We start from the raw sequence: 21,389 nt of genomic DNA, 5'->3' as shown, positions 1-21,389 counted from the left end.
TAAATTAAACTTGCTTCATTGGAAAGGCAGCAAGATGCATCCTCATTTCAATGTATACTACAATAATACAAGTTGACACCAGGAAACATTAACGCCATTGCATCCTTGCTGCTTTCTCATGTGGAAGTCTGTTTAATATGAAAAGAAGGTGATATCTAATTAGCACACAGGTAAGGAATTAAGAAAATCTTTATTTAAGGGTTTAAGGGTGAAGATGAGACATTGAAATGAGGATACATCTTGCTGCCTTTCCAATGAAGCAAGTTTAATTTCGTAATAGGTGAAAAACCATCCTTACAAAGGTGTTAATCAGAGACTTGGCTTTGTGGACACTTTTCAGAGAACAAATTTGTTAGCATAAAAATAAAGCCAGAAAATAAAGAGCTGTTTAATCACTCAATTGGATTTTTCTGCCAGCATATTTTTTTTCTCTGCAACCCACTGCTAAATTGTGCTTCCTAGCTGTTTTTATAAAATCACTGAATCAAATCTAACTCTGATTACATCAGAGAAGGACAGGTACCCTACACCATAACAGGGGGTTTGAAATTTTGACTTGTCTACTTAAAGATCACCAAAATCTGATAACAAGGTCAACTAGGTCCCTGGGTGGGATTGAACCACCAACCTTTTGGTTAATAGCCGTACATACTAACTGATTGCGCCACAGAGAAACTTTGCAAAAGTCCATACTGACAAAGGCTAATAAGCATTCATCTAAAACGTTTCCTAGAAAAACTTTAAAAAGTCAATAATCTGGAGAGTTTTTGTAAGATGTTTCTTCCATCAACCAACGAAGAAACACATTGGTACTTTCCCATGATGAGTGAGTGCTTCAGGATCTCTTGCACTTACATGTGCAGCAGAGTACTGCAATGGAAGCATGCTGGGCCCATAACCCAGAGGTAGGCAGATAGAAACTATCCTCTGCTATAGGCATTTTTTTTTTGTTAATTAAAGTAATCCAAAACTGGGATTGATATTTTGTCTCTTTTATTTTTACTTAAAGTACAATAACTTTTACCATTTTAATTTGTTTTAATAGTATATTGACAGTATTGTTTTCTTTCAAAAATCCACTTCATTTTCTTTACCCTATTATTAAAATGGTAATTGACAAAAACAAACTACATTGTCACCAGAAGAGCAATACAAAATGTACAAGTGATATATTAAAATCATCTTTCCAGCTTGAATTTCAATGATGCATTGGGTCAACAATTTTGTGAGAAACATCTTCACCCTTAAATAAAGATTTTCTTAATTCCTTACCTGTGTGCTAATTAGATATCACCTTGTTTTCACATTAAACAGACTTCCACATGAGAAAGCAGCAAGGATGCAGTGGCGTTAATGTTTCCTGGTGTCAACCTGTATTATTTCAGTAGACATTGAAATGAGGATACATCTTGCTGCCTTTCCAATGAAGCAAGTTTAATTTAGTAATAGGTGAAAAACCATCCCTACAAAGGTGTTAATCAGAGACTTGGCTTTGTGGACACTTTTCAGAGAACAAATTTGTTAGCATAAAAATAAAGCCAGAAAATGAAGAGCTGTTTAATCACTCAATTGGATTTTTTTGCCAGCATATTTCTTTTTCTCTGCAACCCACTGCTAAATTGTGCTTCCTAGATGTTTTTATAAAATCACTGAATCAAATCTAACTCTGATTACATCAGAGAAGGCCAGGTACCCTACACCATAACAGGGGGTATGAAATTTGACTTGTCTACTTAAAGATCACCAAAATCTGATAACAAGATCAATTACGTCCCTTGGTGGGATTGAACCACCAACCTTTTGGTTAATAGCCGTACACACTAACTGATTGCGCCACAGAGACACTTTGCAAAAGTACATACTGACAAATGCTAATAAGCATTCATCTAAAACGTTTCTTAGAAAAACTTAAAAAAGTCAATAATCCGGAGAGTTTTTGTAAGATGTTTCTTCTATCAACCAACGAAGAAACACATTGGTACTTTCCCATGATGAGTGAGTGCTTCAGGATCTCTTGCACTTACATGTGCAGCAGAGTACAGCAATGGAAGCATGCTGGGCCCATAACCCAGAGGTAGGCAGATTGAAACTATCCTCTGCTATATGCATTTTTTTGTTTGTTAATTAAAGTAATCCAAAACTGGGATTGATATTTTGGCTCTTTTATTTTTACTTAAAGTACAATAACTTTTACCATTTTAATTTGTTTTAATAGTATATTGACAGTATTGTTTTCTTTCAAAAATCCACTTAATTTTCTTTACCCTATTATTAAAATGGTAAATGACAAAAACAAACTACATTGTCACCAGAAGAGCAATACAAAATGTACAAGTGATATATTAAAATCATCTTTCCAGCTTGAATTTCAATGATGCATTGGGGCAACGATTTTGTGAGAAACATCTTCACCCTTAAATAAAGATTTTCTTAATTCCTTACCTGTGTGCTAATTAGATATCACCTTGTTTTCACATTAAACAGACTTCCACATGAGAAAGCAGCAAGGATGCAGTGGCGTTAATGTTTCCTGGTGTCAACCTGTATTATTTCAGTAGACATTGAAATGAGGATGCATCTTGCTGCCTTTCCAATGAAGCAAGTTTAATTTAGTAATAGGTGAAAAACCATCCTTACAAAGGTGTTAATCAGAGACTTGGCTTTGTGGACACTTTTCAGAGAACAAATTTGTTAGCATAAAAATAAAGCCAGAAAATAAAGAGCTGTTTAATAACTCAATTGGATTTTTCTGCCAGCATATTTTTTTTCTCTGCAACCCACTGCTAAATTGTGCTTCCTAGCTGTTTTTATAAAATCACTGAATCAAATCTAACTCTGATTACATCAGAGAAGGCCAGGTACCCTACACCATAACAGGGGGTTTGAAATTTTGACTTGTCTACTTAAAGATCACCAAAATCTGATAACAAGGTCAATTAGGTCCCTGGGTGGGATTGAACCACCAACCTTTTGGCTAATAGCCGTAAATACTAACTGATTGCGCCACAGAGACACTTTGCGAAAGTCCATACTGACAAAGGCTAATAAGCATTCATCTAAAACGTTTCCTAGAAAAACTTTAAAAAGTCAATAATCTGGAGAGTTTTTGTAAGATGTTTCTTCTATCAACCAACGAAGAAACACATTGGTACTTTCCCATGATGAGTGAGTGCTTCAGGATCTCTTGAACTTACATGTGCAGCAGAGTACTGCAATGGAAGCATGCTGGGCCCATAACCCAGAGGTAGGCAGATTGAAACTATCCTCTGCTATATGCATTTTTTTTTTGTTAATTAAAGTAATCCAAAACTGGGATTGATATTTTGTCTCTTTTATTTTTACTTAAAGTACAATAACTTTTACCATTTTAATTTGTTTTAATAGTATATTGACAGTATTGTTTTCTTTCAAAAATCCACTTCATTTTCTTTACCCTATTATTAAAATGGTAATTGACAAAAACAAACTACATTGTCACCAGAAGAGCAATACAAAATGTACAAGTGATATATTAAAATCATATTTCCAGCTTGAATTTCAATGATGCATTGGGGCAACGATTTTGTGAGAAACATCTTCACCCTTAAATAAAGATTTTCTTAATTCCTTACCTGTGTGCTAATTAGATATCACCTTGTTTTCATATTAAACAGACTTCCACATGAGAAAGCAGCAAGGATGCAGTGGCGTTAATGTTTCCTGGTGTCAACTTGTATTATTTCAGTAGACATTGAAATGAGGATGCATCTTGCTGCCTTTCCAATGAAGCAAGTTTAATTTAGTAATAGGTGAAAAACCATCCTTACAAAGGTGTTAATCAGAGACTTGGCTTTGTGGACACTTTTCAGAGAACAAATTTGTTAGCATAAAAATAAAGCCAGAAAATGAAGAGCTGTTTAATCACTCAATTGGATTTTTCTGCCAGCATATTTTTTTTCTCTGCAACCCACTGCTAAATTGTGCTTCCTAGCTGTTTTTATAAAATCACTTAATCAAATATAACTCTGATTACATTAGAGAAGGCCAGGTACCCTACACCATAACAGGGGGTTTGAAATTTTGACTTGTCTACTTAAAGATCACCAAAATCTGATAACAAGGTCAATTAGGTCCCTGGGTGGGATTGAACCACCAACCTTATGGTTAATAGCCGTACATACTAACTGATTGCGCCACAGAGACACTTTGCAAAAGTCTGTACTGACAAAGGCTAATAAGCATTCATCTAAAACGTTTCCTAGAAAAACTTTAAAAAGTCAATAATCTGGAGAGTTTTTGTAAGATGTTTCTTCCATCAACCAACGAAGAAACACATTGGTACTTTCCCATGATGAGTGACTGCTTCAGGATCTCTTGCACTTACATGTGCAGCAGAGTACTGCAATGGAAGCATGCTGGGCCCATAACCCAGAGGTAGGCAGATTGAAACTATCCTCTGCTATATGCATTTTTTTTTGTTAATTAAAGTAATCCAAAACTGGGATTGATATTTTGTCTCTTTTATTTTTACTTAAAGTACAATAACTTTTACCATTTTAATTTGTTTTAATAGTATATTGACAGTATTGTTTTCTTTCAAAAATCCACTTCATTTTCTTTACCCTATTATTAAAATGGTAATTGACAAAAACAAACTACATTGTCACCAGAAGAGCAATACAAAACGTACAAGTGATATATTAAAATCATCTTTCCAGCTTGAATTTCAATGATGCATTGGGTCAACAATTTTGTGAGAAACATCTTCACCCTTAAATAAAGATTTTCTTAATTCCTTACCTGTGTGCTAATTAGATATCACCTTGTTTTCACATTAAACAGACTTCCACATGAGAAAGCAGCAAGGATGCAGTGGCGCTAATGTTTCCTGGTGTCAACCTGTATTATTTCAGTAGACATTGAAATGAGGATACATCTTGCTGCCTTTCCAATGAAGCAAGTTTAATTTAGTAATAGGTGAAAAACCATCCCTACAAAGGTGTTAATCAGAGACTTGGCTTTGTGGACACTTTTCAGAGAACAAATTTGTTAGCATAAAAATAAAGCCAGAAAATGAAGAGCTGTTTAATCACGCACTTTGATTTTTTGCCAGCATATTTCTTTTTCTCTGCAACCCACTGCTAAATTGTGCTTCCTAGCTGTTTTTATAAAATCACTGAATCAAATCTAACTCTGATTACATCAGAGAAGGCCAGGTACCCTACACCATAACAGGGGGTATGAAATTTGACTTGTCTACTTAAAGATCACCAAAATCTGATAACAAGGTCAATTACGTCCCTAGGTGGGATTGAACCACCAACCTTTTGGTTAATAGCCGTACACACTAACTGATTGCGCCACAGAAACACTTTGCAAAAGTACATACTGACAAATGCTAATAAGCATTCATCTAAAACGTTTCCTATAAAAACTTTAAAAAGTCAATAATCTGGAGAGTTTTTGTAAGATGTTTCTTCTATCAACCAACGAAGAAACACATTGGTACTTTCCCATGATGAGTGAGTGCTTCAGGATCTCTTGCACTTACATGTGCAGCAGAGTACAGCAATGGAAGCATGCTGGGCCCATAACCCAGAGGTAGGCAGATTGAAACTATCCTCTGCTATATGCATTTTTTTGTTTGTTAATTAAAGTAATCCAAAACTGGGATTGATATTTTGGCTCTTTTATTTTTACTTAAAGTACAATAACTTTTACCATTTTAATTTGTTTTAATAGTATATTGACAGTATTGTTTTCTTTCAAAAATCCACTTCATTTTCTTTACCCTATTATTAAAATGGTAATTGACAAAAACAAACTACATTGTCACCAGAAGAGCAATACAAAATGTACAAGTGATATATTAAAATCATCTTTCCAGCTTGAATTTCAATGATGCATTGGGGCAACGATTTTGTGAGAAACATCTTCACCCTTAAATAAAGATTTTCTTAATTCCTTACCTGTGTGCTAATTAGATATCACCTTGTTTTCACATTAAACAGACTTCCACATGAGAAAGCAGCAAGGATGCAGTGGCGTTAATGTTTCCTGGTGTCAACCTGTATTATTTCAGTAGACATTGAAATGAGGAAGCATCTTGCTGCCTTTCCAATGAAGCAAGTTTAATTTAGTAATAGGTGAAAAACCATCCTTACAAAGGTGTTAATCAGAGACTTGGCTTTGTGGACACTTTTCAGAGAACAAATTTGTTAGCATAAAAATAAAGCCAGAAAATGAAGAGCTGTTTAATCACTCAATTGGATTTTTCTGCCAGCATATTTTTTTTCTCTGCAACCCACTGCTAAATTGTGCTTCCTAGCTGTTTTTATAAAATCACTGAATCAAATATAACTCTGATTACATCAGAGAAGGCCAGGTACCCTACACCATAACAGGGGGTTTGAAATTTTGACTTGTCTACTTAAAGATCACCAAAATCTGATAACAAGGTCAATTAGGTCCCTGGGTGGGATTGAACCACCAACCTTATGGTTAATAGCCGTACATACTAACTGATCGCGCCACAGAGACACTTTGCAGAAGTCCGTACTGACAAAGGCTAATAAGCATTCATCTAAAACGTTTCCTAGAAAAACTTTAAAAAGTCAATAATCTGGAGAGTTTTTGTAAGATGTTTCTTCCATCAACCAACGAAGAAACACATTGGTACTTTCCCATGATGAGTGACTGCTTCAGGATCTCTTGCACTTACATGTGCAGCAGAGTACTGCAATGGAAGCATGCTGGGCCCATAACCCAGAGGTAGGCAGATTGAAACTATCCTCTGCAATATGCATTTTTTTTTGTTAATTAAAGTAATCCAAAACTGGGATTGATATTTTGTCTCTTTTATTTTTACTTAACGTACAATAACTTTTACCATTTTAATTTGTTTTAATAGTATATTGACAGTATTGTTTTCTTTCAAAAATCCACTTCATTTTCTTTACCCTATTATTAAAATGGTAATTGACAAAAACAAACTACATTGTCACCAGAAGAGCAATACAAAATGTACAAGTGATATATTAAAATCATCTTTCCAGCTTGAATTTCAATGATGCATTGGGTCAACAATTTTGTGAGAAACATCTTCACCCTTAAATAAAGATTTTCTTAATTCCTTACCTGTGTGCTAATTAGATATCACCTTGTTTTCACATTAAACAGACTTCCACATGAGAAAGCAGCAAGGATGCAGTGGCGTTAATGTTTCCTGGTGTCAACCTGTATTATTTCAGTAGACATTGAAATGAGGATACATCTTGCTGCCTTTCCAATGAAGCAAGTTTAATTTAGTAATAGGTGAAAAACCATCCCTACAAAGGTGTTAATCAGAGACTTGGCTTTGTGGACACTTTTCAGAGAACAAATTTGTTAGCATAAAAATAAAGCCAGAAAATGAAGAGCTGTTTAATCACGCACTTTGATTTTTTGCCAGCATATTTCTTTTTCTCTGCAACCCACTGCTAAATTGTGCTTCCTAGCTGTTTTTATAAAATCACTGAATCAAATCTAACTCTGATTACATCAGAGAAGGCCAGGTACCCTACACCATAACAGGGGGTATGAAATTTGACTTGTCTACTTAAAGATCACCAAAATCTGATAACAAGGTCAATTACGTCCCTAGGTGGGATTGAACCACCAACCTTTTGGTTAATAGCCATACACACTAACTGATTGCGCCACAGAGACACTTTGCAAAAGTACATACTGACAAATGCTAATAAGCATTCATCTAAAACGTTTCCTAGAAAAACTTTAAAAAGTCAATAATCTGGAGAGTTTTTGTAAGATGTTTCTTCTATCAACCAACGAAGAAACACATTGGTACTTTCCCATGATGAGTGAGTGCTTCAGGATCTCTTGCACTTACATGTGCAGCAGAGTACAGCAATGGAAGCATGCTGGGCCCATAACCCAGAGGTAGGCAGATTGAAACTATCCTCTGCTATATGCATTTTTTTGTTTGTTAATTAAAGTAATCCAAAACTGGGATTGATATTTTGGCTCTTTTATTTTTACTTAAAGTACAATAACTTTTACCATTTTAATTTGTTTTAATAGTATATTGACAGTATTGTTTTCTTTCAAAAATCCACTTCATTTTCTTTACCCTATTATTAAAATGGTAATTGACAAAAACAAACTACATTGTCACCAGAAGAGCAATACAAAATGTACAAGTGATATATTAAAATCATCTTTCCAGCTTGAATTTCAATGATGCATTGGGGCAACGATTTTGTGAGAAACATCTTCACCCTTAAATAAAGATTTTCTTAATTCCTTACCTGTGTGCTAATTAGATATCACCTTGTTTTCACATTAAACAGACTTCCACATGAGAAAGCAGCAAGGATGCAGTGGCGTTAATGTTTCCTGGTGTCAACCTGTATTATTTCAGTAGACATTGAAATGAGGATGCATCTTGCTGCCTTTCCAATGAAGCAAGTTTAATTTAGTAATAGGTGAAAAACCATCCTTACAAAGGTGTTAATCAGAGACTTGGCTTTGTGGACACTTTTCAGAGAACAAATTTGTTAGCATAAAAATAAAGCCAGAAAATAAAGAGCTGTTTAATCACTCAATTGGATTTTTCTGCCAGCATATTTTTTTTCTCTGCAACCCACTGCTAAATTGTGCTTCCTAGCTGTTTTTATAAAATCACTGAATCAAATCTAACTCTGATTACATCAGAGAAGGCCAGGTACCCTACACCATAACAGGGGGTTTGAAATTTTGACTTGTCTACTTAAAGATCACCAAAATCTGATAACAAGGTCAATTAGGTCCCTGGGTGGGATTGAACCACCAACCTTTTGGTTAATAGCCGTACATACTAACTGATTGCGCCACAGAGACACTTTGCAAAAGTCCATACTGACAAAGGCTAATAAGCATTCATCTAAAACGTTTCCTAGAAAAACTTTAAAAAGTCAATAATCTGGAGAGTTTTTGTAAGATGTTTCTTCCATCAACCAACGAAGAAACACATTGGTACTTTCCCATGATGAGTGAGTGCTTCAGGATCTCTTGAACTTACATGTGCAGCAGAGTACTGCAATGGAAGCATGCTGGGTCCATAACCCAGAGGTAGGCAGATTGAAACTATCCTCTGCTATATGCATTTTTTTTTGTTAATTAAAGTAATCCAAAACTGGGATTGATATTTTGTCTCTTTTATTTTTACTTAAAGTACAATAACTTTTACCATTTTAATTTGTTTTAATAGTATATTGACAGTATTGTTTTCTTTCAAAAATCCACTTCATTTTCTTTACCCTATTATTAAAATGGTAATTGACAAAAACAAACTACATTGTCACCAGAAGAGCAATACAAAACGTACAAGTGATATATTAAAATCATCTTTCCAGCTTGAATTTCAATGATGCATTGGGTCAACAATTTTGTGAGAAACATCTTCACCCTTAAATAAAGATTTTCTTAATTCCTTACCTGTGTGCTAATTAGATATCACCTTGTTTTCACATTAAACAGACTTCCACATGAGAAAGCAGCAAGGATGCAGTGGCGTTAATGTTTCCTGGTGTCAACCTGTATTATTTCAGTAGACATTGAAATGAGGATGCATCTTGCTGCCTTTCCAATGAAGCAAGTTTAATTTAGTAATAGGTGAAAAACCATCCTTACAAAGGTGTTAATCAGAGACTTGGCTTTGTGGACACTTTTCAGAGAACAAATTTGTTAGCATATAAATAAAGCCAGAAAATGAAGAGCTGTTTAATCACGCAATTTGATTTTTTTGCCAGCATATTTCTTTTTCTCTGCAACCCACTGCTAAATTGTGCTTCCTAGATGTTTTTATAAAATCAATGAATCAAATCTAACTCTGATTACATCAGAGAAGGCCAGGTACCCTACACCATAACAGGGGGTATGAAATTTGACTTATCTACTTAAAGATCACCAAAATCTGATAACAAGGTCAATTACGTCCCTGGGTGGGATTGAACCACCAACCTTTTGGTTAATAGCCGTACACACTAACTGATTGCGCCACAGAGACACTTTGCAAAAGTACATACTGACAAATGCTAATAAGCATTCATCTAAAACGTTTAATAGAAAAACATTAAAAAGTCAATAATCTGGAGAGTTTTTGTAAGATGTTTCTTCTATCAACCAACGAAGAAACACATTGGTACTTTCCCATGATGAGTGAGTGCTTCAGGATCTCTTGCACTTACATGTGCAGCAGAGTACAGCAATGGAAGCATGCTGGGCCCATAACCCAGAGGTAGGCAGATTGAAACTATCCTCTGCTATATGCATTTTTTTGTTTGTTAATTAAAGTAATCCAAAACTGGGATTGATATTTTGGCTCTTTTATTTTTACTTAAAGTACAATAACTTTTACCATTTTAATTTGTTTTAATAGTATATTGACAGTATTGTTTTCTTTCAAAAATCCACTTCATTTTCTTTACCCTATTATTAAAATGGTAATTGACAAAAACAAACTACATTGTCACCAGAAGAGCAATACAAAATGTACAAGTGATATATTAAAATCATCTTTCCAGCTTGAATTTCAATGATGCATTGGGGCAACGATTTTGTGAGAAACATCTTCACCCTTAAATAAAGATTTTCTTAATTCCTTACCTGTGTGCTAATTAGATATCACCTTGTTTTCATATTAAACAGACTTCCACATGAGAAAGCAGCAAGGATGCAGTGGCGTTAATGTTTCCTGGTGTCAACCTGTATTATTTCAGTAGACATTGAAATGAGGATGCATCTTGCTGCCTTTCCAATGAAGCAAGTTTAATTTAGTAATAGGTGAAAAACCATCCTTACAAAGGTGTTAATCAGAGACTTGGCTTTGTGGACACTTTTCAGAGAACAAATTTGTTAGCATAAAAATAAAGCCAGAAAATAAAGAGCTGTTTAATCACTCAATTGGATTTTTCTGCCAGCATATTTTTTTTCTCTGCAACCCACTGCTAAATTGTGCTTCCTAGCTGTTTTTATAAAATCACTGAATCAAATCTAACTCTGATTACATCAGAGAAGGCCAAGTACCCTACACCATAACAGGGGGTTTGAAATTTTGACTTGTCTACTTAAAGATCACCAAAATCTGATCACAAGGTCAATTACGTCCCTGGGTGGGATTGAACCACCAACCTTTTGGTTAATAGCCGAACACACTAACCGATTGCGCCACAGAGACACTTTGCAAACAGTACATACTGACAAAGGCTAATAAGCATACATCTAGAACGTTTCCTAGAAAAACATTAAAAAATCAATAATCTGGAGAGTTTTTGTAAGATGTTTCTTCCATCAACCAATAAATAAACACATTGGTACTTTCCCATGATGAGTGAGTGCTTCAGGATCTCTTGCACTTACATGTGCAGCAGAGTACTGCAATGGAAGCATGCTGGACCCATAACCCAGAGGTAGGCAGATTGAAACTATCCTTTGCTATATGCATTTTTTTTTGTTAATTTAAGTAATCAAAACTGGGATTGATATTTTTGCTCTTTTATTTTTACTTAAAGTACAATAACTTTTACCATTTTAATTTGTTTTAATAGAATATTGACAGTATAGTTTTCTTTAAAAAATCCACTTAATTTTCTTTACCCTATTATTAAAATGGTAATTGACAAAAACAAACTACATTGTCACCAGAAGAGCAATACAAAATGTACAAGTGATATATTTAAATCATCTTTCCAGCTTGAATTTCAATGATGCATTGGGGCAACAATTTTGTGAGAAACATCTTCACCCTTAAATAAAGATTTTCTTAATTTCTTACCTGTGTGCTAATTAGATATCACCTTGTTTTCACATTAAACAGACTTCCACATGAGAAAGCAGCAAGGATGCAGTGGCGTTAATGTTTCCTGGTGTCAACCTGTATTATTTCAGTAGACATTGAAATGAGGATGCATCTTGCTGCCTTTCCAATGAAGCAAGTTTAATTTAGTAATAGGTGAAAAACCATCCCTACAAAGGTGTTAATCAGAGACTTGGTTAATAGCCGTACATACTAACTGATTGCGCCACAGAGACCCTTTTACTTGCATTACAGAGCAGCTCTGGAGCTGTTACAGTGCCCAGCTGCTGCAAGAAATCAGCTTGAATGCTTAAGGGGCTGGGGCATAGCCAACATGAGCCCCACACCGAAGGAGGGTGGAGGTGTTTAATGCGAACTAGGGGTCATCCAAGCGCCGCAAAAGGCCGCCATGCCCTGCACGCCCCTTTTCTCTTTTCATATGCAGACGAGGGTTGAAGCCAACTTTGACCCACTGCTTGGATGACATCACCATATGCAAATCCATCTGCTGCAGGCCTTCCCCCAAGAATGCTTGCACTAGTTGCTGCATTTGGTTTGTTGTTTGGGGGTGCTTCAGTATTAGGCAGCCTTCTGCCCTCCCATGTTCATCTGAAAATATGTGTTCTCCCTGCAGTTGTTGTCCCCAGATGAGAGTTCCCTTGTGCTGCCTCAGTTGAATCTCCTTTACTTGACAGAGATGTGCCTGAGCAGCGGCCTTCCCCAGCTCTATTTCAAATCATACTTATTTTGCATAGGAGATACCATGGTCATGAAGATTGTTCTCCCAGGGTGAGGTTCATTCATTGCATTCTGGGTATGCTGACCCCTATGATTTCCCCAAATGTGGGAAACTCGACTGCATTATTTGTGGTAGTGGGGGACTGTGTTTGTGCTTTCCTCTGGTCAGCTCTGGTAAAAGTCAGATTTCTTTGTCTCAGATCTTCCTCTAGCCTTGTTCTTTTTTCTAGAGTTCCCTTGCGCTGCCTCAGTTGGATCTCCTTCACTTGACAGGGGGGTACCCGAGCAGCAACCCTCCCCAGCTATAGCCCAACTCCTACTTACCTGCCAGGTGAGATACTATGATCATGAAGGTGCTTCTCCCAGGGCAAGGCTCACCCATTGCACTCTGGGTGTGCTGCTCCTGCGATTTCCCCAAATGTGGGAAACTTGACTGCATAATTTGTGTTTCCCCTGGTCGGCTCTCGTATAATTCAGATATCTTTGTCTCAGGTCTCTCTCCAGCCTAGTTTGCTGTCTGTTTCCACTTCTCTTTTCTTGAGCCGCTCCCTTCTATGCCCTTGCGCACTATCCTGACTTCTCCCGTCTGCTTACTTTGTGCTTTCCATTGCACAATGCAAACTACAGGTAGTACTGCAGGGCCCACACCCTTTTACTTGCCTTACAGAGCAGCTCTGGAGCTGTTACAGTGCCCAGCTGCTGCAAGAAATCAGCTTGAATGCTTCAGGGGCTGGGGCATAGCCAACATGAGCCCCACACCGAAGGAGGGTGGAGGTGTTTAATGCGAACTAAGGGTCACCCAAGCGCCGCAAAAGGCCGCCATGCCCTGCACGCCCCTTTTCTCTTTTCATATGCAGACGAGGGTTGAAGCCAACTTTGACCCACTGCTTGGATGGCATTACCATATGCAAATCAATCTGCTGCAGGCCTTCCCCCAGGAATGCTTGCACTAGTTGTTGCATTTGGTTTGTGGTTTGGGGTGCTTCAGTATTAGGCAGCCTTCTGCCCTCCCATGTTCATCTGAAAATATGTGTTCTCCCTGCAGTTGTTGTCCCCAGATGAGAGTTCCCTTGTGCTGCCTCAGTTGAATCTCCTTTACTTGACAGAGATGTGCCTGAGCAGCGGCCCTCCCCAGCCCTATCCCAAATCATACTTATTTTGCATAGGAGATACCATGGTCATGAAGATTGTTCTCCCAGGGTGAGGTTCATTCATTGCATTCTGGGTATGCTGACCCCTGTGATTTCCCCAAATGTGGGAAACTCGACTGCATTATTTGTGGTAGTGGGGGACTGTGTTTGTGCTTTCCTCTGGTCAGCTCTGGTAAAAGTCAGATTTCTTTGTCTCAGATCTTCCTCTAGCCTTGTTCTTCTTTCGAGAGTTCCCTTGTGCTGCCTCAGTTGGATCTCCTTCACTTGACAGGGGGGTGCACGAGCAGCGACCCTCCCCAGCTCTAGCCCAACTCCTATTTACCTGCCAGGTGAGATACTATGATCAGGAAGGTGCTTCTCCCAGGGCAAGGCTCACTCATTGCACTCTGGGTGTGCTGCTCCTGCGATTTCCCCAAATGTAGGACACTTGACTGCATAATTTGTGTTTCCTCTGGTCGGCTCTCGTATAATTCAGATCTCTTTGTCTCAGGTCTCTCTCCAGCCTAGTTTGCTGTCTGTTTCCACTTCTCTTTTCTTGAGCCGCTCCCTTCTATGCCCTTGCGCACTATCCTGACTTCTCCCGTCTGCTTACTTTGTGCCTTCCAACGCACAATGCGAACTACAGGTAGTGCTGCAGGGCCCACACCCTTTTAGTTGCCTTACAGAGCAGCTCTGGAGCTGTTACAGTGCCCAGCTGCTGCAAGAAATCAGCTTGAATGCTTCAGGTGCTGGGGCATAGCCAACATGAGCCCCACACCTAAGGAGGGTGGAGGTGTTTAATGCGAATTAGGGGTCATGCAAGCGCCGCAAAAGGCCGCCATGCCCTGCACATCCCTTTTTTCTTTTCATATGCAGACGAGGGTTGAAGACAACTTTGACCCACTGCTTGGATGACATCACCATATGCAAATCCATCTGCTGCAGGCCTTCCCCCAGGAATGCTTGCACTAGTTGTTGCATTTGGTTTGTTGTTTGGGGGTGCTTCAGTATTAGGCAGCCTTCTGCCCTCCCATGTTCATCTGAAAATATGTGTTCTCCCTGCAGTTGTTGTCCCCAGATGAGAGTTCCCTTGTGCTGCCTCAGTTGAATCGCCTTTACTTGACAGAGATGTGCCTGAGCAGCGGCCCTCCCCAGCCCTATCCCAAATCATACTTATTTTGCATAGGAGATATCATGGTCATGAAGATTGTTCTCCCAGGGTGAGGTTCATTCATTGCATTCTGGGTATGATGACCCCTGTGATTTCCCCAAATGTGGGAAACTCGACTGCATTATTTGTGGTAGAGGGGGACTGTGTTTGTGCTTTCCTCTGGTCAGCTCTGGTAAAAGTCAGATTTCTTTGTCTCAGATCTTCCTCTAGCCTTGTTCTTCTTTCGAGAGTTCCCTTGTGCTGCCTCAGTTGGATCTCCTTCACTTGACAGGGGGGTGCCCGAGCAGCGACCCTCCCCAGCTCTAGCCCAACTCCTACTTACCTGCCAGGTGAGATACTATGATCAGGAAGGTGCTTCTCCCAGGGCAAGGCTCACCCATTGCACTCTGGGTGTGCTGCTCCTGCGATTTCCCCAAATGTGGGACACTTGACTGCATAATTTGTGTTTCCTCTGGTCGGCTCTCGTATAATTCAGATATCTTTGTCTCAGGTCTCTCTCCAGCCTAGTTTGCTGTCTGTTTCCACTTCTCTTTTCTTGAGCCGCTCCCTTCTATGCCCTTGCGCGCTATCCTGACTTCTCCCGTCTGCTTACTTTGTGCCTTCCAACGCACAATGCGAACTACAGGTAGTGCTGCAGGGCCCACACCCTTTTAGTTGCCTTACAGAGCAGCTCTGGAGCTGTTACAGTGCCCAGCTGCTGCAAGAAATCAGCTTGAATGCTTCAGGTGCTGGGGCATAGCCTACATGAGCCCCACACCGAAGGAGGGTGGAGGTGTTTAATGGGAATTAGGGGTCATGCAAGCGCCGCAAAAGGCCGCCATGCCCTGCACATCCCTTTTTTCTTTTCATATGCAGACGAGGGTTGAAGCCAACTTTGACCCACTGCTTGGATGACATCACCATATGCAAATCCATCTGCTGCAGGCCTTCCCCCAGGAATGCTTGCACTAGTTGTTGCATTTGGTTTGTTGTTTGGGGTTGCTTCAGTATTAGGCAGCCTTCTGCCCTCCCATGTTCATCTGAAAATATGTGTTCTCCCTGCAGTTGTTGTCCCCAGATGAGAGTTCCCTTGTGCTGCCTCAGTTGAATCGCCTTTACTTGACAGAGATGTGCCTGAGCAGCGGCCCTCCCCAGCCCTATCCCAAATCATACTTATTTTGCATAGGAGATATCATGGTCATGAAGATTGTTCTCCCAGGGTGAGGTTCATTCATTGCATTCTGGGTATGATGACCCCTGTGATTTCCCCAAATGTGGGAAACTCGACTGCATTATTTGTGGTAGTGGGGGACTGTGTTTGTGCTTTCCTCTGGTCAGCTCTGGTAAAAGTCAGATTTCTTTGTCTCAGATCTTCCTCTAGCCTTGTTCTTCTTTCGAGAGTTCCCTTGTGCTGCCTCAGTTGGATCTCCTTCACTTGACAGGGGGGTGCCCGAGCAGCGACCATCCCCAGCTCTAGCCCAACTCCTACTTACCTGCCAGGTGAGATACTATGATCATGTAGGTGCTTCTCCCAGGGCAAGGCTCACCCATTGCACTCTGGGTGTGCTGCCCCTTTGATTTCCCCAAATGTGGGAAACTTGACTGCATAATTTGTGTTTCCCCTGGTCGGCTCTCATATAATTCAGATCTCTTTGTCTCAGGTCTCTCTCCAGCCTAGTTTGCTGTCTGTTTCCACTTCTCTTTTCTTGAGCCGCTCCCTTCTATGCCCTTGCGCACTATCCTGACTTCTCCCGTCTGCTTACTTTGTGCCTTCCAACGCACAATGCGAACTACAGGTAGTGCTGCAGGGCCCACACCCTTTTACTTGCCTTACAGAGCAGCTCTGGAGCTGTTACAGTGCCCAGCTGCTGCAAGAAATCAGCTTGAATGCTTCAGGGGCTGGGGCATAGCCAACATGAGCCCCACACCGAATGAGGGTGGAGGTGTTTAATGCGAACTAGGGGTCATCCAAGCGCCGCAAAAGGCCGCCATGCCCTGCACGCCCCTTTTCTCTTTTCATATGCAGATGAGGGTTGAAGCCAACTTTGACCCACTGCTTGGATGGCATTACCATATGCAAATCAATCTGCTGCAGGCCTTCCCCCAGGAATGCTTGCACTAGTTGTTGCATTTGGTTTGTTGTTTGGGGGTGCTTCAGTATTAGGCAGCCTTCTGCCCTCCCATGTTCATCTGAAAATATGTGTTCTCCCTGCAGTTGTTGTCCCCAGATGAGAGTTCCCTTGTGCTGCCTCAGTTGAATCTCCTTTACTTGACAGAGATGTGCCTGAGCAGCGGCCCTCCCCAGCCCTATCCCAAATCATACTTATTTTGCATAGGAGATACCATGGTCATGAAGATTGTTCTCCCAGGGTGAGGTTCATTCATTGCATTCTGGGTATGCTGACCCCTGTGATTTCCCCAAATGTGGGAAACTCAACTGCATTATTTGTGGTAGTGGGGGACTGTGTTTGTGCTTTCCTCTGGTCAGCTCTGGTAAAAGTCAGATTTCTTTGTCTCAGATCTTCCTCTAGCCTTGTTCTTCTTTCGAGAGTTCCCTTGTGCTGCCTCAGTTGGATCTCCTTCACTTGACAGGGGGGTGCACGAGCAGCGACCCTCCCCAGCTCTAGCCCAACTCCTATTTACCTGCCAGGTGAGATACTATGATCAGGAAGGTGCTTCTCCCAGGGCAAGGCTCACCCATTGCACTTTGGGTGTGCTGCTCCTGCGATTTCCCCAAATGTGGGACACTTGACTGCATAATTTGTGTTTCCTCTGGTCGGCTCTCATATAATTCAGATCTCTTTGTCTCAGGTCTTTCTCCAGCCTAGTTTGCTGTCTGTTTCCACTTCTCTTTTCTTGAGCCGCTCCCTTCTATGCCCTTGCGCACTATCCTGACCTCTCCCGTCTGCTTACTTTGTGCCTTCCAACGCACAATGCATACTACAGGTACTGCTGCAGGGCCCACACCCTTTTACATGCTTTACAGAGCAGCTCTGGAGCTGTTACAGTGCCCAGCTGCTGCAAGAAATCATCTTGAATGCTTCAGGGGCTGGGGCATAGCCAACATGAGCCCCACACCGAAGGAGGGTGGAGATGTTTAATGCGAATTGGGGGTCATCCAAGCGCCACAAAAGGACGCCATGCCCTGCACATCCCTTTTTTCTTTTCATATGCAGACGAGGGTTGAAGCCAACTTTGACCCACTGCTTGGATGACATCACCATATGCAAATCCATCTGCTGCAGGCCTTCCCCCAGGAATGCTTGCACTAGTTGTTGCATTTGGTTTGTTGTTTGGGGGTGCTTCAGTATTAGGCAGCCTTCTGCCCTCCCATGTTCATCTGAAAATATGTGTTCTCCCTGCAGTTGTTGTCCCCAGATGAGAGTTCCCTTGTGCTGCCTCAGTTGAATCTCCTTTACTTGACAGAGATGTGCCTGAGCAGCGGCCCTCCCCAGCCCTATCCCAAATCATACTTATTTTGCATAGAAGATACCATGGTCATGAAGATTGTTCTCCCAGGGTGAGGTTCATTCATTGCATTCTGGGTATGCTGACCCCTGTGATTTCCCCAAATGTGGGAAACTCAACTACATTATTTGTGGTAGTGGGGGACTGTGTTTGTGCTTTCTTCTGGTCAACTCTGGTAAAAATCAGATTTCTTTGTCTCAGATCTTCCTCTAGCCTTGTTCCTCTTTCGAGAGTTCCCTTGTGCTGCCTCAGTTGGATCTCCTTCACTTGACAGGGGGGTGCCCGAGCAGCGACCCTCCCCAGCTCTAGCCCAACTCCTACTTACCTGCCAGGTGAGATACTATGATCAGGAAGGTGCTTCTCCCAGGGCAAGGCTCACCCATTGCACTCTGGGTGTGCTGCTCCTGCGATTTCCCCAAATGTGGGAAACTTGACTGCATAATTTGTGTTTCCTCTGGTCGGCTCTCGTATAATTCAGATTTCTTTGTCTCAGGTCTTTCTCCAGCCTAGTTTGCTGTCTGTTTCCACTTCTCTTTTCTTGAGCCGCTCCCTTCTATGCCCTTGCGCACTATCCTGACCTCTCCCGTCTGCTTACTTTGTGCCTTCCAACGCACAATGCATACTACAGGTAGTGCTGCAGGGCCCACACCCTTTTACATGCTTTACAGAACAGCTCTGGAGCTGTTACAGTGCCCAGCTGCTGCAAGAAATCATCTTGAATGCTTCAGGGGCTGGGGCATAACCAACATGAGCCCCACACCGAAGGAGGGTGGAGATGTTTAATGTGAATTATGGGTCATCCAAGCGCCACAAAAGGACGCCATGCCCTGCACATCCCTTTTTTCTTTTCATATGCAGACGAGGGTTGAAGCCAACTTTGACCCACTGCTTGGATGACATCACCATATGCAAATCCATCTGCTGTAGGCCTTCCCCCAGGAATGCTTGTACTAGTTGTTGCATTTGGTTTGTTGTTTGGGGGAGCTTCAGTATTAGGCAGCCTTCTGCCCTCCCATGTTCATCTGAAAATATGTGTTCTCCCAGCAGTTGATGTCCCCAGATGAGAGTTCCCTTGTGCTGCCTCAGTTGAATCTCCTTTACTTGACAGAGATGTGCCTGAGCAGCGGCCCTCCCCAGCTCTATCCCAAATCATACTTATTTTGCATAGGAGATACCATGGTCATGAAGATTGTTCTCCCAGGGTGAGGTTCATTCATTGCATTCTGGGTATGCTGACTCCTATGATTTCCCCAAATGTGGGAAACTCGACTGCATTATTTGTGGTAGTGGGGGACTGTGTTTGTGCTTTCCTCTGGTCAGCTCTGGTAAAAGTCAGATTTATTTGTCTCAGATCTTCCTCTAGCCTTGTTCTTCTTTCGAGAGTTCCCTTGTGCTGCCTCAGTTGGATCTCCTTCACTTGACAGGGGGGTGCCCGAGCATCGACCCTCCCCAGCTCAAGCCCAACTCCTACTTACCTGCCAGGTGAGATACTATGATTATGAAGGTGCTTCTCCCAGGGCAAGGCTCACCCATTGCACTCTGGGTGTGCTGCTCCTGCGATTTCCCCAAATGTGGGAAACTTGACTGCATAATTTGTGTTTCCGCTGGTCAGCTCTCGTATAATTCAGATCTCTTTGTCTCAGGTCTCTCTCCAGCCTAGTTTGCTGTCTGTTTCAACTTCTCTTTTCTTGAGCCGCTCCCTTCTATGCCCTTGCGCACTATCTTGACTTCTCCCATCTGCTTACTTTGTGCCTTCCAACGCACAATGCGAACTACAGGTAGTGCTGCAGGGCCCACACCCTTTTACTTGCCTTACAGAGCAGCTCTGGAGCTATTACAGTGCCCAGCTGCTGCAAGTAATCAGCTTGAATGCTTCAGGGGCTGGGGCATAGCCAACATGAGCCCCACACCGAAGTAGGGTGGAGGTGTTTAATGCGAACTAGGGGTCATCCAAGCGCCGCAAAAGGCCGCCATGCACTGCACGCCCCTTTTCTCTTTTCATATGCAGACGAGGGTTGAAGCCAACTTTGACCCACTGCTTGGATGACATCACCATATGCAAATCCATCTGCTGCAGGCCTTCCCCCAGGAATGCTTGCACTAGTTGTTGCATTTGGTTTGTTGTTTGGGGGTGCTTCAGTATTAGGCAGCCTTCTGCCCTCCCATGTTCATCTGAAAATATGTGTTCTCCCTGCAGTTGTTGTCCCCAGATGAGAGTTCCCTTGTGCTGCCTCAGTTGAATCTCCTTTACTTGACAGAGATGTGCCTGAGCAGCGGCCCTCCCCATCCCTATCCCAAATCATACTTATTTTGCATAGGAGATACCATGGTCATGAAGATTGTTCTCCCAGGGTGAGGTTCATTCATTGCATTCTGGGCATGCTGACCCCTGTGATTTCCCCAAATGTGGGAAACTCGACTGCATTATTTGTGGTAGTGGGGGACTGTGTTTGTGCTTTTCTCTGGTCAGCTCTGGTAAAAGCCAGATTTCTGTGTCTCAGATCTCCCTCTAGCCTTGTTCTTCTTTAGAGAGTTCTCTTGTGCTGCCTCAGTTGGATCTCCTTCACTTGACAGGGGGGTGCCCGAGCAGCGACCCTCCTCAGCTCTTGCCCAACTCCTACTTACCTGCCAGGTGAGATACTATGATCATGAAGGTGCTTCTCCCAGGGCAAGGCTCACCCATTGCACTCTGTGTGTGCTGCTCCTGCGATTTCCCCAAATGTGGGAAACTCGACTGCATAATTTGTGTTTCCCCTGGTCGGCTCTCGTATAATTCAGATCTCTTTGTCTCAGGTCTCTCTCCAGCCTAGTTTGCTGTCTGTTTCCACTTCTCTTTTCTTGAGCCGCTCCCTTCTATGCCCTTGCGCACTATCCTGACTTCTCCCGTCTGCTTACTTTGTGCCTTCCAACGCACAATGCGAACTACAGGTAGTGCTGCAGGGCCCACACCCTTTTAGTTGCCTTACAGAGCAGCTCTGGAGCTGTTACAGTGCCCAGCTGCTGCAAGAAATCAGCTTGAATGTTCTTCGTTGATTGATGGAAGAAACATCTTACAAAAACTCTCCAGATTATTGACTTTTTAAAGTTTTTC

General features: G+C 41.4%; 15 non-coding genes and 1 pseudogene across 15 annotated transcripts; all 16 read left to right on the top strand.

Annotated features, from left to right (window-relative positions):
• Positions 1-12,550: 12,550 nt before the first annotated feature.
• Positions 12,551-12,714, top strand: LOC135011478 (U1 spliceosomal RNA). The gene has a single exon (XR_010210564.1). It is a non-coding gene; the product is annotated as a U1 spliceosomal RNA (small nuclear RNA).
• Positions 12,715-12,866: 152 nt separating this feature from the next.
• LOC135011486 (U1 spliceosomal RNA) lies at positions 12,867-13,029 on the top strand. The gene has a single exon (XR_010210571.1). It is a non-coding gene; the product is annotated as a U1 spliceosomal RNA (small nuclear RNA).
• A 670-nt stretch (positions 13,030-13,699) lies between these two features.
• LOC135011497 (U1 spliceosomal RNA) lies at positions 13,700-13,863 on the top strand. The gene has a single exon (XR_010210578.1). It is a non-coding gene; the product is annotated as a U1 spliceosomal RNA (small nuclear RNA).
• Positions 13,864-14,015: 152 nt separating this feature from the next.
• Positions 14,016-14,178, top strand: LOC135011493 (U1 spliceosomal RNA). The gene has a single exon (XR_010210576.1). It is a non-coding gene; the product is annotated as a U1 spliceosomal RNA (small nuclear RNA).
• Positions 14,179-14,849: 671 nt separating this feature from the next.
• LOC135011483 (U1 spliceosomal RNA) lies at positions 14,850-15,013 on the top strand. Its single transcript, XR_010210568.1, has one exon. It is a non-coding gene; the product is annotated as a U1 spliceosomal RNA (small nuclear RNA).
• A 152-nt stretch (positions 15,014-15,165) lies between these two features.
• On the top strand, positions 15,166-15,328 carry LOC135011487 (U1 spliceosomal RNA). The gene has a single exon (XR_010210572.1). It is a non-coding gene; the product is annotated as a U1 spliceosomal RNA (small nuclear RNA).
• A 671-nt stretch (positions 15,329-15,999) lies between these two features.
• Positions 16,000-16,163, top strand: LOC135011482 (U1 spliceosomal RNA). The gene has a single exon (XR_010210567.1). It is a non-coding gene; the product is annotated as a U1 spliceosomal RNA (small nuclear RNA).
• Positions 16,164-16,315: 152 nt separating this feature from the next.
• LOC135011492 (U1 spliceosomal RNA) lies at positions 16,316-16,457 on the top strand (annotated as a pseudogene).
• Positions 16,458-17,149: 692 nt separating this feature from the next.
• LOC135011496 (U1 spliceosomal RNA) lies at positions 17,150-17,313 on the top strand. Its single transcript, XR_010210577.1, has one exon. It is a non-coding gene; the product is annotated as a U1 spliceosomal RNA (small nuclear RNA).
• Positions 17,314-17,465: 152 nt separating this feature from the next.
• LOC135011491 (U1 spliceosomal RNA) lies at positions 17,466-17,628 on the top strand. Its single transcript, XR_010210575.1, has one exon. It is a non-coding gene; the product is annotated as a U1 spliceosomal RNA (small nuclear RNA).
• A 671-nt stretch (positions 17,629-18,299) lies between these two features.
• Positions 18,300-18,463, top strand: LOC135011484 (U1 spliceosomal RNA). Its single transcript, XR_010210569.1, has one exon. It is a non-coding gene; the product is annotated as a U1 spliceosomal RNA (small nuclear RNA).
• A 152-nt stretch (positions 18,464-18,615) lies between these two features.
• LOC135011485 (U1 spliceosomal RNA) lies at positions 18,616-18,778 on the top strand. Its single transcript, XR_010210570.1, has one exon. It is a non-coding gene; the product is annotated as a U1 spliceosomal RNA (small nuclear RNA).
• A 671-nt stretch (positions 18,779-19,449) lies between these two features.
• Positions 19,450-19,613, top strand: LOC135011480 (U1 spliceosomal RNA). Its single transcript, XR_010210565.1, has one exon. It is a non-coding gene; the product is annotated as a U1 spliceosomal RNA (small nuclear RNA).
• A 152-nt stretch (positions 19,614-19,765) lies between these two features.
• LOC135011490 (U1 spliceosomal RNA) lies at positions 19,766-19,928 on the top strand. The gene has a single exon (XR_010210574.1). It is a non-coding gene; the product is annotated as a U1 spliceosomal RNA (small nuclear RNA).
• A 671-nt stretch (positions 19,929-20,599) lies between these two features.
• On the top strand, positions 20,600-20,763 carry LOC135011481 (U1 spliceosomal RNA). The gene has a single exon (XR_010210566.1). It is a non-coding gene; the product is annotated as a U1 spliceosomal RNA (small nuclear RNA).
• A 152-nt stretch (positions 20,764-20,915) lies between these two features.
• On the top strand, positions 20,916-21,078 carry LOC135011488 (U1 spliceosomal RNA). The gene has a single exon (XR_010210573.1). It is a non-coding gene; the product is annotated as a U1 spliceosomal RNA (small nuclear RNA).
• Positions 21,079-21,389: the final 311 nt, after the last annotated feature.

The sequence above is a fragment of the Pseudophryne corroboree genome, unplaced genomic scaffold (genome assembly GCF_028390025.1).
Source record: "Pseudophryne corroboree isolate aPseCor3 unplaced genomic scaffold, aPseCor3.hap2 scaffold_2467, whole genome shotgun sequence".
NCBI classification, from domain to species: domain Eukaryota; kingdom Metazoa; phylum Chordata; class Amphibia; order Anura; family Myobatrachidae; genus Pseudophryne; species Pseudophryne corroboree.
This window is presented reverse-complemented; position numbering and strand designations above follow the sequence as displayed.